The sequence below is a fragment of the Tauraco erythrolophus genome, chromosome 7 (assembly GCF_009769465.1).
Source record: "Tauraco erythrolophus isolate bTauEry1 chromosome 7, bTauEry1.pri, whole genome shotgun sequence".
In the NCBI taxonomy this organism is placed as follows: Eukaryota; Metazoa; Chordata; class Aves; order Musophagiformes; family Musophagidae; genus Tauraco; species Tauraco erythrolophus.
The window spans coordinates 40,521,235-40,534,791 of NC_141471.1; the positions used below are offsets into that span (position 1 = coordinate 40,521,235).

Genomic DNA, 13,557 nt, shown 5'->3' on the forward strand with positions numbered 1-13,557 from the left:
TAAATATTATCTGCTATATATTCTCATGAAGCAGTAAAACTGGCAGGGCACAACCAGTATAAGCTTTATGTATAAAGGTGAATCTAAAAATCAAAGGAAGTGAAATCTTTGGCTTGTCAGCCCAGACTGATTAACGCACTGTATACAAAAGTTATGTGGTATAACAAACTTTAAAAGGTACCGTCACAAGCAGCACCAGGTTTAGTTTTCAGTCTACAAAAAAACCACACATACATATATAAAAGATTTGCCCAGTTACATATTTAATTTATTAACTTTTCTCCAAACTGCGTATATTTATTAGCACCATAGGCATACCTGTAAATGATGTAAATAAAAAATGAGTCAGGCCTAAAGGAAGAAACACTATGCTAGACTCATGAATAACTGGAAGACAAGCAAGGCTCCCACATACTTTTTAAATATGTGGTTCCGACAGAAATAACAGGATACATATGCTGCAGGCATCCAAGCCACTGTTCTCAAAGTACAGGTAAGTTTTACAGGAAGCAGGACATGCAAAGCAAGCACAAGTATCAGCTGAGAGCCACTCTTCCTACAAAAGACTTTAATAACCCATTATCCACCCCAGTGCAATTATCAAATAATCTATCAGACTTACAGTAAGCATAATACTAAATGTTTACTTGTATTTTTCCTATAAGCTTTAGTACTATTCTCCTTATATCTACTCTTTCCCTCTAGTTCTCAAATTTCTTTTACATAGCCTACTATTTAACATGTTTAAATTATTTTTCATTTCTCTCATTTAATACTCATTTAAATCGTGTGACTTATTAAATAATTTACAGTGTGCTCCTGTATTATCTGTGATGGGACATTATAAAATCTGGGTTCTAATTGGAGCTTCCCCTTTGAGTTGTTGTTTGGCCTTGAGTAAGTCGCTTCCCTCTCACTGAAAGTTATTAATTCTATTTTCATTTATAGATGAAAGGCTCTACAAAACTACCAAACATTAATCATGAATGCTCCAGATAAAGTTTAGTCAAGCAGGTACAAGAAATCAAAGTATCACCTTAACACTGGATCCTCTTATTCAGATTTGCGTTGCAGCAAGCATGCTGATATGAGAACAATTACAAAATAAACAAGAAACATACCATTACCAGCTTAAAAGTCCCTACTTCTAAAAGAGGTCAAACTTACATCTGCGGCAAAACTGTCAGTGGCAAAACTGACAAACCCTTTTAAAGCAGAGATGATGGAAAAACTAATCACAGCGTAAGAAAGTAATCTTAATTTTGAAAGAGAATCTGTTGGGGAAGATCACTTTTCAACTCTGCAACATGTCAAGCTTCGATCGGTAAAATATAGGCAGCTCTTGATCCAGATATAGATGTTGCCTTGCTGTGAACAATGACAGGAGTCGAAAAAAGGTTGGAGGAAAGAGAGTGTATACCCACATTGTACAGGATGCAGGAGACACTGGTCACATCTACCAGTGTAAATGGAAAATTTCCAGAACCAGAACACAATTATATTCATCGACACCATGTGAAGTTAAGGACGTTAAAAAAACATACATAAATGGGCAGCATGCCACCAAATCAAATTTGTTGCTGCCACATCTAAAGCACAGTCAATAAAAAAGAATCGTCAGTGCTGCTCAAGTACCTACTGAGCTTTAAGCTACTCTTAACATTTCAGAAAAGAGTGCTGAGCATGACAGTGGGAAGGTAGATCAAAAATACAACATTGTAAAGTTTGTAAAAAGTTACATATTTCCATAGATAATGAAAACATCTTCCTATGTAAAACTACATATCAACAAGAAAAATACTACGAGGAAGAACACTCAGGATCAGCACTGTAAAATATCATGAACTCACAAGAACTCAAGAAGTTCCATGGCATGGCGATGATTTCACAACTGGGAAATTTTTTGTAACTTCCTTTAAAACATCAGTTGTCAGGCACTGTAAGTGACAAAACAACGGCCTGGATGACAATTCATCTGATGCCATTCTTACACTAGCATCAGAGTGAAGTCTAAATGTCTAAAACGCACTTCTACAGTTCTAGAAAGATTCTTTAAAACTTTCAACAAGTTCTATACCTTCTCGAAATTCAAGTCCACTCTCCATACACATCACACAGCTATACTTCTTCCCAACAGGAAAGAGAAAAGGCCAGAGAGTCTATTTGTGTAAAAGCTAGAGATTAAATAAAAATACCACTTACTACCAAGCGGGCACAATCTGGGTTTCAAGACACATCATTCAGACATTCGTTACCTGACAGTTCAGAACCACAGGATATACTGACTACGTGTAGGTCTAAGCGTTAAACAAGACAGCTCACTCAGAAAGTGATGTCATCAGAGATCTGTTACAGACCATCAGCTCAAACTAGAGAATAAGAGGATTTTTTGCAAGCCCATATTTGTAATGTGCTGAAAGAAAAATGTCAAACTGAATTCTTTAATAATTAAACCTCATATCTCAGGATCTTAAGCAGTGAACAGCAAAAAATCAGTTTTAAAAAATTTTTAGCAAGAGTTTTCTAACAGCACTCACCATAACCAAGACAGAGAAATTATCATATATCCTATTGTAACAGCCAGAATGAGTAAATCACTGGCCTCGAAATTGGAGATAGTCTAAGAATTACTGATCATGATCAGATTACATAGCTAGATAGAGATTACTGACATCTATGTAAACATATGATGCACATACACACTCAAATTCCTGAGGTTTCAAAACTTCTGAAGCTAAAAAGAGTTACGAACAAAATGGATTAGGAAGAAAAATCTTAGAAATCTTAGAAATACATATGAAAATAGAAAGTTCCTTAAGAGGGCTTTTATCTATGGTCAGGCAATTCTACAGCTAACAGAGAGGACAAATTTGGCTACAGCTCATCACAGTTGTTCAAAATCTAATGTTTCTGAAAAAAAGAACTGTAAAGAAAAAAAAAAAGGAGGATCAACAGCATCAAAAAGGGGAAGCTAGATCAATATAAACAGAGTCACAGAGCAAGTTACTGAAAGACGTAAAACATCCATGTATGACACAGCCAAGAGCGTTAGTAACAAACACCACCTCAACAGCAGCAGGGGCCCATGCCTAGACAGAGGTGGCACAAGTGTTAAAAATCATAAGGAACGATCAAAAATAGTCAATAAATACTTTCATTCTATAGTTAGAAAGATTCAAAATGGTATAATTGTATCACATTATATTGATTTTCTTTCCAACTCATTTGTTAAACAGATGTTCCAGATCAGATGTTAAGAAACATTGCGAGACAAACATTTTAAATCAGCATACTTGTTAAACTTATCCAAGGGTCCTAGAGCAGTCAGCCCAGCAAATCTATGATCTGTTGATGCTCTTTTAAAACTATGTATTTTAAAATATATATATCTGTATTTAAATGCCAGAGACTACCACGATGCAGAGGAGTGAAAACACAGCGTTAAAGCGACAAATCAAGTTTTAAGGCAGTCTGATATGATAGAGAATTCAGACGAGATAACAAGAACCAGTGAAAGACAGATGCATTCAAATGTATTCAAACAATAATTGCATGCCTTATTTTTAAATAGTGGAAAAGATGAATCACTGAAACAAGTCATCCAGAGAAGTAAATGGTAGATTCTCACTATCTTGATACACTTTTTTTTTTTAAAAAAAAAAAAGCTTAGCCAACTAGAAGTTCAGAAAAAAAACACCATTGAGACAAAAACTGATGCTATAATACATTTAAGGGGAAATGTTCATGTATTAAGATAGATTTGATCTCCACTCTAATGCACCGCTACGTGATGCAAGTGAACTTATGCAAGCACATGAACTTTTCACATACTCACAACTAGATTAATTAGTAGTGTGGTAATAATGTTCTTTAATAAACCTAAAATAATGATTTGTCAGCCCATTAACAGAACAAAAAGGCCCTCAAATTAAATAGTACAGAAGAAAAATGTTGAGGTTTTTTTAATAGAACACAGGATACCATGATCCTGTCTCTTTCCTGCTGCATGCAACTCAACATCAGTGAAACATGATTCTTCCTATTATTTTCAAACGATTTCCAACCAGACTTCAGGTCATGTCATAACTCAGGGCTTTTGGGAAAATCTACATCTAACTACTAACAGAGGCAAAATACCCATTTCCATTCTGTTCGGTAATTCATCAACCTTTATCCAAAATATGCTAAATGTTCAATATTTATCTCCAAGGACTGGATGCAGTTTGACTAACTACTCCAGCTTGGCTCTTGCTTCTTCTTGTAACTCTCATGAGTATAAATATGGTCAACCATTTCTCCTCAAAGACTGTCACACACAGATTCCCATAAGATTCACAGTAACCATGCTTTTTGCTATTCAACATCAATAAAAAGAATATCAATTATCAGATTATAATGTTATCCAATATGACAGGGACCTCAAAATCTGCATCACTTTCAAGTCCTCTTTTAAAAAGTATTTGATCACAGAAGCTGCGATATCAGGCCAAAAAAAAAAGACATTTGGATAACTAATAAAAACATCCTTAAGCAAAACACAGACTACAGCAGCAACCTTCCTAAAAACTGGAAATGGTAACAGCTATGCCCCTTATTTTGGAGGTCAAAATAGGAAGTTTAAGCCTCAGTGATGTAACAACAAAACACAAGTAAGCAACTCCTTCTATCATGTTTAACAGGCCTCTTCCTCTGAGAGTACAACTCAGCCAAAGATCTGGGGTTTTATAGCCTACAGATTGAATTGCTTTGGGCACTGTACTGGGCTAAAAGACAAAACACACAAAACCTAGACTCTACTCTCTGTAGTAAATGAGCTATAAGTCAAACAGTTTAGATAACATATCACATTTGCACTCTGCAGACATCACTGGCTCCTGATCCAAAATGCTGTTACATGTGCTAATCAACGAAGCCTCAAATGGACTAGGAACTGATTATCTTAGAAACTGTCTATCCGCCACAATTCTCAGCAACAGCTGTTGTCAATTACAGCAGCATACCTAACGGTTTAAGATAAAACTCCTAAGGATGGAGCAGAAAGTAAACTTTTGAAGACTTTGTCAACAGAATTCCTTTCAGAGCAAAGTGCAAAACAGTTCCTTGCATAGCCCTTCCTCAGTGAAAAATGAAGTTATAATAGCAACAATAACTCGGAGACAGCAAAGATGATCTCTACATTAGCATACATCATAGGCAGGCAGAGAATGTATAACACATTTCCACCAAATCACATTTTTCTTGCACATTAATACAAGGTACCAAAAGTCCAAAAGATTCAAGTGCTATTCAAATGCAAACAAAAGAGAACGGAACAAAGTTTGAGTAAAGCCAACACTGTAACACAAAGAAGGAAAAATGTGAGAGAAACGTTTTCACTCATAATTCTCAAAGGTAAGCGCCACTCTTGCAGGTGCCACAGTATTTAAAAAAACCTGAACCATTTCTATGTGACAAGTGAGCTTTGCTAATATTGCAGCAGAAACTGATAACTACTTGTAAAAAATCAAGTTTGTGGCTTTCCTCAGATTTCTGAGAAGGTGAAATAAAGTGAAACACACCAGAATCTCGTCAGTTTCATTAACCCTTAAACAAAACTACCAGTACAAGCCTTATTTAGTCACCTTCCCACCCACAAAGCTGGAGAACAGACTCGTCTTCATCTCACTATCAAAAGGATGCCATTAGTATCTTTTGAAATGTTCAGTTTTCATAGGAGTTTACCATATCTGTAGTGTCTAAATGAAGAAGCCAACATAAAATCTACAGGGAAAAAAAGGCAGCTTCTTCCCAGTATGCACTTATACATAAAAATATTAATTGCTCATGCTCTCATACTCAGTTATAAACTTAAGTTCACTATGTAGGTTCACAGATCGTACAAGGGTAAGCTCCTGTTGTTGGCTCAGCAGCAGTTACCCATTTCAAGTAAGAAAACATACAAATGTTCAAAGGCTGTGTCTAATTCTGTGTTTACCTGATAGTCTGAATGTATTACAACACAACCTTAACTGTAACAATTCCAGTAGTCGCTACTATTATATACATACATATGACATACAAATGTTCAAAGGCTGTGTCTAATTCTGTGTTTACCTGATAGTCTGAATGTATTACAACACAACCTTAACTGTAACAATTCCAGTAGTCGCTACTATTATATACATACATATGACTTTTAGGATAACAGCACTTAGCTGGACATGGGCCACATGTGTCAGTAAAAAATAAGTTTGACAAATGGTAATTCACAGTTGTGTTAACTCAGACAATTATTATGTTTACAAAAAAAAAGGACTCCTTTCAAAAATAGAAATCATTATCATCTACAAACAATGTATTTTTCTTATTGCCCAGTTTTAGATCTCCTGGTATTTCAACCTGCGAGCTACAAATGATGCAGTGGATGATGATTCAGAAAGAGGTGGGATCTAGGATTAATTTAACTGAATGTTTCACAACCCTCCAATTCTTAAAAATATTTTTAATACTAACAATCAACCCACATGTATTTGGAATACATTTGAAAGCTTTAGTTTTCATGGATTATTATCAGTAAATAGATGAGTTAGCATGTGCCAAGTAATACAACTCACAAACAACAACTTTAATGGAGTTTCATTGGTCTGAAAAGAAATACTTCTCTTATGTGATGCTTTTTAACCAAGCTTCAGAGTGCTCTGTAAGGGAAGGTAAACGGGATTACTGACGAGTAAAGCAGTGCATCAATGCTGTGGAGCTGAGTGGCAGAACTAGAAAAGTATTCTTGTTTCCCCAATTCCCATCCCAGTACATTTTGGAACAAGGTTCTTTCACATATATATCACTATCATGCGTATATATCCCACTAAAGCAATGTTATGTCAATATGATGGAACAACTATTACTTAAAAGCAGACCATAAAGCCTCCAGGATGTGTAATACCACAGGATATGTAACTAAACTAAACTACTGATGGGTACAGTACAGCAATCTAAGAGTATAAAACTCTCAAAGAGCTAAAACGTCCTAATTGCAGCCCTGGCACTGAAACACAGACTTGTACACCGCTTGAACTACTGTATCCTAAAAGAAAACAAATGTGACAGTTAAACATCTCCCACTGATGGCAATAAACTGGACAGCCAGCACAGACTGAGTCAGATAGGTGAGAACAGGGAGGAAGAGTGGCTCTGGGGCAGAAAAGTGGAGGGAAAGCAAGCTGCTTCTAAAAACTCTCTTTCAAGGCCTCGAAGTTAAAAAAAAAAAAAATCACGAAGACCTTAACTTCCCTCTTCAGCCACCAGAATCACCACCACCACCACTAAAAAAAAAATTCAGAGGGGGAAACCTTGTGACAAATCTGCCTCCTCCTCCTCCTCCTCCCTCCCTGCCTTCATCTCCCAAGCTGTGGCTCCACAGATCCCTGCCGGGGAGCACCTACCCTGAGCACGCCACGGGCCGAGCACGGGGCCGCCGCTCGCTCCGGCGGGGAGCCCCGCGGGAAGGAGCGTGAGGAGGCCGAGGAGGAGCGGCGGCGGCGGCCCGGAGCGCGCAGGCCTCTCCGCCCCTACCAGCCCCGCTGCTGCACACTGACGGCCGGGGGCGGCGGGACCGGGCGCCGCCGGCGGAAAAAGGCCTCGGCGGGCGCCGGGGCGGCGGGCGGCGCACTTTGACTGCAGGGCGGCCGGCGGGGAGGGGGGCAAGCGGGTGAAGGGGAGCAGATGCTCCGGGGCTGGTTTTACCTGCTGCTGCTGCCGCCTGCAGTGGCATGAAGATCTGGCTCAGCCTCTCTCTCTTTCTCCCTCCCCGCCTCCCTTCCTCCCTCCCTCCCTGCGCGGCACACAGACCCCCGCGCCGGCCCGGCGCCCTGCGAGGGACGCGGGGCAGGGGGAGGCGGTGGGGAAGGCAAGGGGAGGGGAGGGGAAGGGGAAGGCCTCCCTGCCCGCACGCGGGGACGCGCGATGGCACCGCCCCCCACCGCCCCGCCGCTCTCTGCGCGCAGGCGCCGGCCTCGCCGTCAGGCCGCGGCCGCCCCCACGGCCCCGGGCGCTGCGCCTGCTTGCTGCGCCCGCCGCTGCTCTTGGGGTGCCCGCGGAGCAGGGCGGGCGCGGCCCGCTCGGGCCGACGGGGATGCGGAGGGGCGAGGGGAAGGGCGAGGACGGGGCTTCGGCTTCCCGCGTCGCGGGCGGTGGTGCGGCTCGCCTGCCGCTTGCTCCGCGCGAGCCCCGGCGGGCCGTAGCAAAAAGGCGCTGGGATCTTTTGAAAGGAGGAGGTTTCCCGTTTGTTCGGGGCCTTTAACTCTCCGAGGGAGCCCGAGGCGCTTTTATTTCCGTAAAGCGTACGCAGAGTGTAGTTACCAGTCACGCGAAGCAGGAGTGAGGGGGGGAAGCAGCTTAAAATTAGGTGATTTAACGTGGATCCAATACGTTGCTCCCTGGAAGCGACTGGCCGGGTTCACACCGCTTTGGAAGCTGCTTCGTGGGAGGAGGAAATAGGTGGTGGTGTAAAGATGAAGCACGCCGGGCTGCGTTTGCGGGGTCCGGGCTGACCGGACCCCCCCAGCCCGGTGCCCGGCGGGAGCCCGGGGCGGGCCGGCCCCCGGGGGCTCTTGTCTTCCCAAGAAATGGGAGTAAACCCTCTAAGCACGTTTGCTGCAACCCGGTAGCAGTTCACCTGGGACAAAACACTAATTCTCAAGGCAGACTTGGATCGCTGGCATGCGTTTGAGATCAGCTTAATCAAAAAGATTAGCGCTTAACATTTTGGGAAATCTGGTAAATCTGTCGTTTGCTTGACATTGGTCCTTCCCTAGGTAAAAATAATGGAGGAATGTGGGCTGTTGCAGAGGACCAGCTGGTATTGGAGAGGTCATTTTGCTTGCAAGAAAAACTGCAAGGTATATATTTGTGCAACGGTTTGAAGATGAAGTAAAGCGCTATGTGTACTACTGGGTTGCTCTTGGTGACAATTGTGCAGTTTCTAGTTAGGCCTGATAATGCACTAGGTATCCAAGATTTTCTTCAGCGACTCCAGTACGAGACAGAAAGGACAAACTAGAGACATACTCCATCATCCATACTAGCTGAAGCAGAATTATTATTTGAACCTGAGTCTTGGAAAAATGAGACTAAAACTGGCACCGTTTGACTATTAGATCATGCTTCAGGGCAACATAGAAAGATGATCAATCTGAGATATACCCAGAAATGTGAAACAGGAATAAAACTTTGTAAGTTTAGTAATAATAACATGATGAATGTATTGTATCTAATCTCTGAAGACATTTTTTATAATTCCCGTGATTCCCAGAAAGAAACTTTTTTGCTTTTTAGGCCATTTCAGGGCAAGATAATCAGCCCATCTATGTGGTTTTGCCAATGATACTTAGAGAGGAAGTCTTAACTTCATGCCAGTCTACAGATGTTTTTGATTCCCAGATGTTTGATTAAGAAAAGAGAGACCAAAGTAGGTTCCGGCCTGCTGATGATAGTGTTTTACAGCAATGCATTTAAATTTCTTGCTACAACAGATTGTTTAAAGTAGAAAGAGCCATTTAAAGTTGAATGTTGGTAGATTTAAAAGAAAAAAGCAAGGAAAAAAAAATGACGATACAAGAATTTCCTTGCATGTCCATATATCTATTAATTTCAAACCAATTGTTTCATTTTCCGTTTGAAATCATGATTTTCTGTTTGTTTCTCCTTACATTTATTTTGTGTTAGAGCAGATCTCGATATTAAAAAAAGCCAAGCAGTCAAGCATATAATTCTTGTCTAGCAATATCATGTTTTGAATACTTTGAACAGCTCAGTGATGAAATGATAATTTTGTTCAATACAGGGCACGACGTTTGATTTAGAAATCATACAGCCATCTACAGTCAGTCTGTGTATATCACAGTGACCCGTCCACTATAAATACATGGAAATGTTTTCTGCTTTTGAAATACAGTGCAGTTTAGATAAGAACACATGCAAAAGTAGCATGTGCTTGGGAGATGAAATGGTAATGTAAAGAATTATAGCACATTATATGTTGAAGATATAGGTGTATAGGTAGGATTCACTAAGTACAAATTTTACTGAAAGTATCAAAACCTTTTCTTTATAAACCTGTAGATTTGCGCTACTGTTTTTAAAAAAAAAGAAGTATGCACCTGCCTTTGGCACATACTCCCACTGCGTACTCAAATCAGGCAATTGTGAGTTGTCTAAATAACTACTGGAGTAATTATATGAGCATACGATATCTAATTGTGTGTGCACTTAGGGGATGTCTTAAAAGATTTGGCCCTTTCAGTATTCTCAATATGAAAATTTTCCCATCGAAAAGAACAGCTAGAACAAAAGCCAGAAGGAAAAACAACAGCACAATGTGCCAAAAGTAGTTTGTTCTTGTTTCATTCGCAATCAATTGTTAGGCTCATCGTAGCACTTAAAATGCCAATTTAAGCATGAATGGAGGTTCCACCCCAAAATTAAAACATTGTAAGGGGATGAATCCCTTTTACTTACACAACAATAAATGGAAAAACAAATTCCAAATATTATTAATTTCTGTATTTGCAAGATTATGGGGGGTTAAGAAACTGCTTAGACTATCTCAATTTCTGTTCAAAATATGTTCTACTGCACATTCACAAGCAAACGTGTGTAAGCTTTGTATAGGTGAAGAAAATAATGTTTGTTAACTGAAGTATTCTTAGGGATAGAAATATTGTTAAAATTTTACTTGACTGTGCTTTACTTGACTGTTACTTGACTGGAATTGTGAAAAATCTTGGTTTATATTTAGTTACATTGCTAGTTACGTTGTTCATTTAAATAGTTTAGTCTTGTCCTCTAGCACACCTCAAATGTAAGTGGTATCCGTAGCAAAAAGTGCATCTATAGCTTGCACACCTATGACGGTAGAAGCCAATATAAGAGTAAGAAAAGTGGAAAATGCTGACTTTCTGTATTCATTCCTCCCAGATCTCGTCTGGTAAAGTACCTGGAAATGCATTCTGGTTTCCAGTCCTTTGGTGGGGAAGGCTGTCTAGATTGGTTCTCAACTACAGAGTAAAGCTATGACATGCATATGAACTACTTAGCAGGATTTCATCTATTTTGAAAGTGTATAGTAAACATTTGCAGGTTTAATAAAATATAAAATAAAGAAAACCAACTTTTTGTCTTGGTTAACTCTTGCACACAAACAGAATGTAAATATTTCCACAGATCTTTAATAAATATTTATGTGAATTATATACATGTATTTTATTGTGTGCATATGCATATATGATTATGTGTGTATACAAATATATTTATATAAATACACGTACACACATTAGTTGTTTTTTAATTTGAAACAGTATCTTTTTTGGATTTCATATTTCATCTGGAATCCAGGAAATTTTACAATCTCAGGGATCTGAGAAAATTTCAGGAAAGTTGTAATGATTGGAACTTCTCCCATGAGTCTAAAGAAGCTCCTTTCTGTATCAACAGTATTCTCATAGAGAAACTGAGAAATACTTGTAGAGTACTTCTAGTGTTTCTAGACTCTAGAATGAGATGTATTTGATACACACCTGTTAAGAACAAAGTTATACTGATTTTAAAATTCAGGAATTTTCTTCCAGTAGAGTCTGTTCGACACCATTATCAGCTTGCAGCTTTAATTGCAAATAAATCATTAATTCACTCTGACATTCTGGTTTTGTACATTATTTTTAAATACTTACCAATCATAAAAAACACAACAGAAATTTTGTTCTGTCTTTTTCATTCTCCATCCCATGCAAAAGATGGAAAAAAAACTAAGAAATTTTTGTTTCTCAATTACAATACGGATTCACATTTTAAAACTGAACTGGGTCTTAAATATATTTTAAATTCTTGTGTTTAGTGGAATTTATGTGAGCTCTCAGTGAACCTGTATGTCAAGTGTTAGGATTCGGTCTAATTCACCTATTGTTATTTACACTTTCTGAATACCTCACCAAAATACAATCTCTTTTTCCAGTAGAATACTAATCAGCTCGTGCATTCTTAGTAAAATACGTATCTTGACATCCTGAGAGTTAGGTGTAAAATCAAGAAATTCATTGCATAACTTTGACAAAGGGGCACTACTCAATGTTTTCTGAAATTTTTTAAAGGAGTCAAGCAAAGAGGAGGGAGCAAGAGGAAGAGAGACTCATGAACTACTGTTGGAAAGAATAAAAAGAATTGTGTACTCCAGAATCACCTAACTAAAATTTGCCAGAGGTGAAACTTTCTCTGAAACGTGTAAAGAAACCAACCTCCTGATCTTGAAACACACAGTACATCAGCAGAGAGTCGTACCAGCGTAACCACATAGCTGTTAGATCAGTACCCAGAAAGATGGAGAAACTGGTTAGAGCGGAGCAAGGTTATACAAGCATTTAACGCAGAAGGGCAAGAAGAAAATAAACTGAATATCAGAAAAAAGTACCTACTAAGAGTATCCAAAAATACAGGGTGATTCCTGTGAATGTGAGTGTCCAGGGCAACATTTTTGCATATGGTGCCTTTGGTCCCAATTCGGACAAAACCATCCATTGACACTTAAGTTCCATTGATTTCGGCAGGGCTTAAGTGCTTTCCTGAATCGAGGCTAATTAAGTGCATCACATACAAATACTCGTGTGCATAAATTGTTTACAGGATTGGGGCTTTAGGGCTTGTCTAAACAGAGACACTCAGGAAAATTAATCCAAATTAACTAAAGGTATGAATTTAAAGTGGATTAGTTAAACCACATTAAACCCCAGTGTGGACTGGGGTTTAATGTGGTTTAACTAATCCACTTTAAATTCACTGTTTTAATTATTTTGGATTAACTTTCCTGAGTGTCCCTGTTTAAGCAAACCCTTAGTGTATTGAATAAAGTCCCCAAATGAGTCAAAATTAAAATAGACCCCAAACTAAATAAATAGCAATTCTGCATTGGCAAGGGATGAAATCTTTAATTTTTACAATTCCAATGACTGTGTACCACCGATGTGCCGAGGAACAGCAGCAATGAGATCAAATCGTAGTCAATGAACATGACATTGGAACTAAGCCGTGAAACTCCAAGCTGTGTAGGAAAGGCTGATCTGAGAAAAAATCGGAAAAAAAAAATAATAAAATCAGTCTTGTACACTTCGGCAATATTAAACTGCAATTTAAAAATAAAGATCAGATTTATTTCCACTTAAGCTGGCAAGACCAGTGAAGGCACTGTGGTTGCCAATACAGTCTGTGATGGCTAGCAAGGAAGCCAAAACTGGCAAGAGAAGTAAGATAAGCTTTATTTATGTAAATAAGAAACCATTTGTATTTAATAATAAACTATTACTTTTGATTAGCCATTTAAAAATGATAGATAAATAAAGCTCTCAAATGGCAGTTGATATTATTATTTTGATAAATGAACAGTTGTGTTCTTTCAAAAACTACAGTCTGATTCCCAGGGTAGCGTTTGCTTGGAGTTCCACTGGAAGTGGTGGGACTTCATTAGGCTTCAAACTGGAGGCCAGCAGAGCAGCCAGACTCTTCAGGTCCATTAAAAATGTAACAAGGGACAAA

The 13,557-nt window shown here is 39.0% G+C and overlaps 1 protein-coding gene across 1 annotated transcript in view; it reads right to left on the reverse strand.

The window, feature by feature from the left end:
• TBC1D5 (TBC1 domain family member 5) overlaps positions 1-7,771 on the reverse strand; it is a 322,093-nt gene extending 314,322 nt beyond the window's left edge. The window contains exon 1 of the mRNA XM_086614565.1: positions 7,723-7,771. The gene's annotated coding sequence lies outside the window, so the exon portion shown is untranslated. The remainder of the gene's footprint in view (positions 1-7,722) is intronic.
• Positions 7,772-13,557: the final 5,786 nt, after the last annotated feature.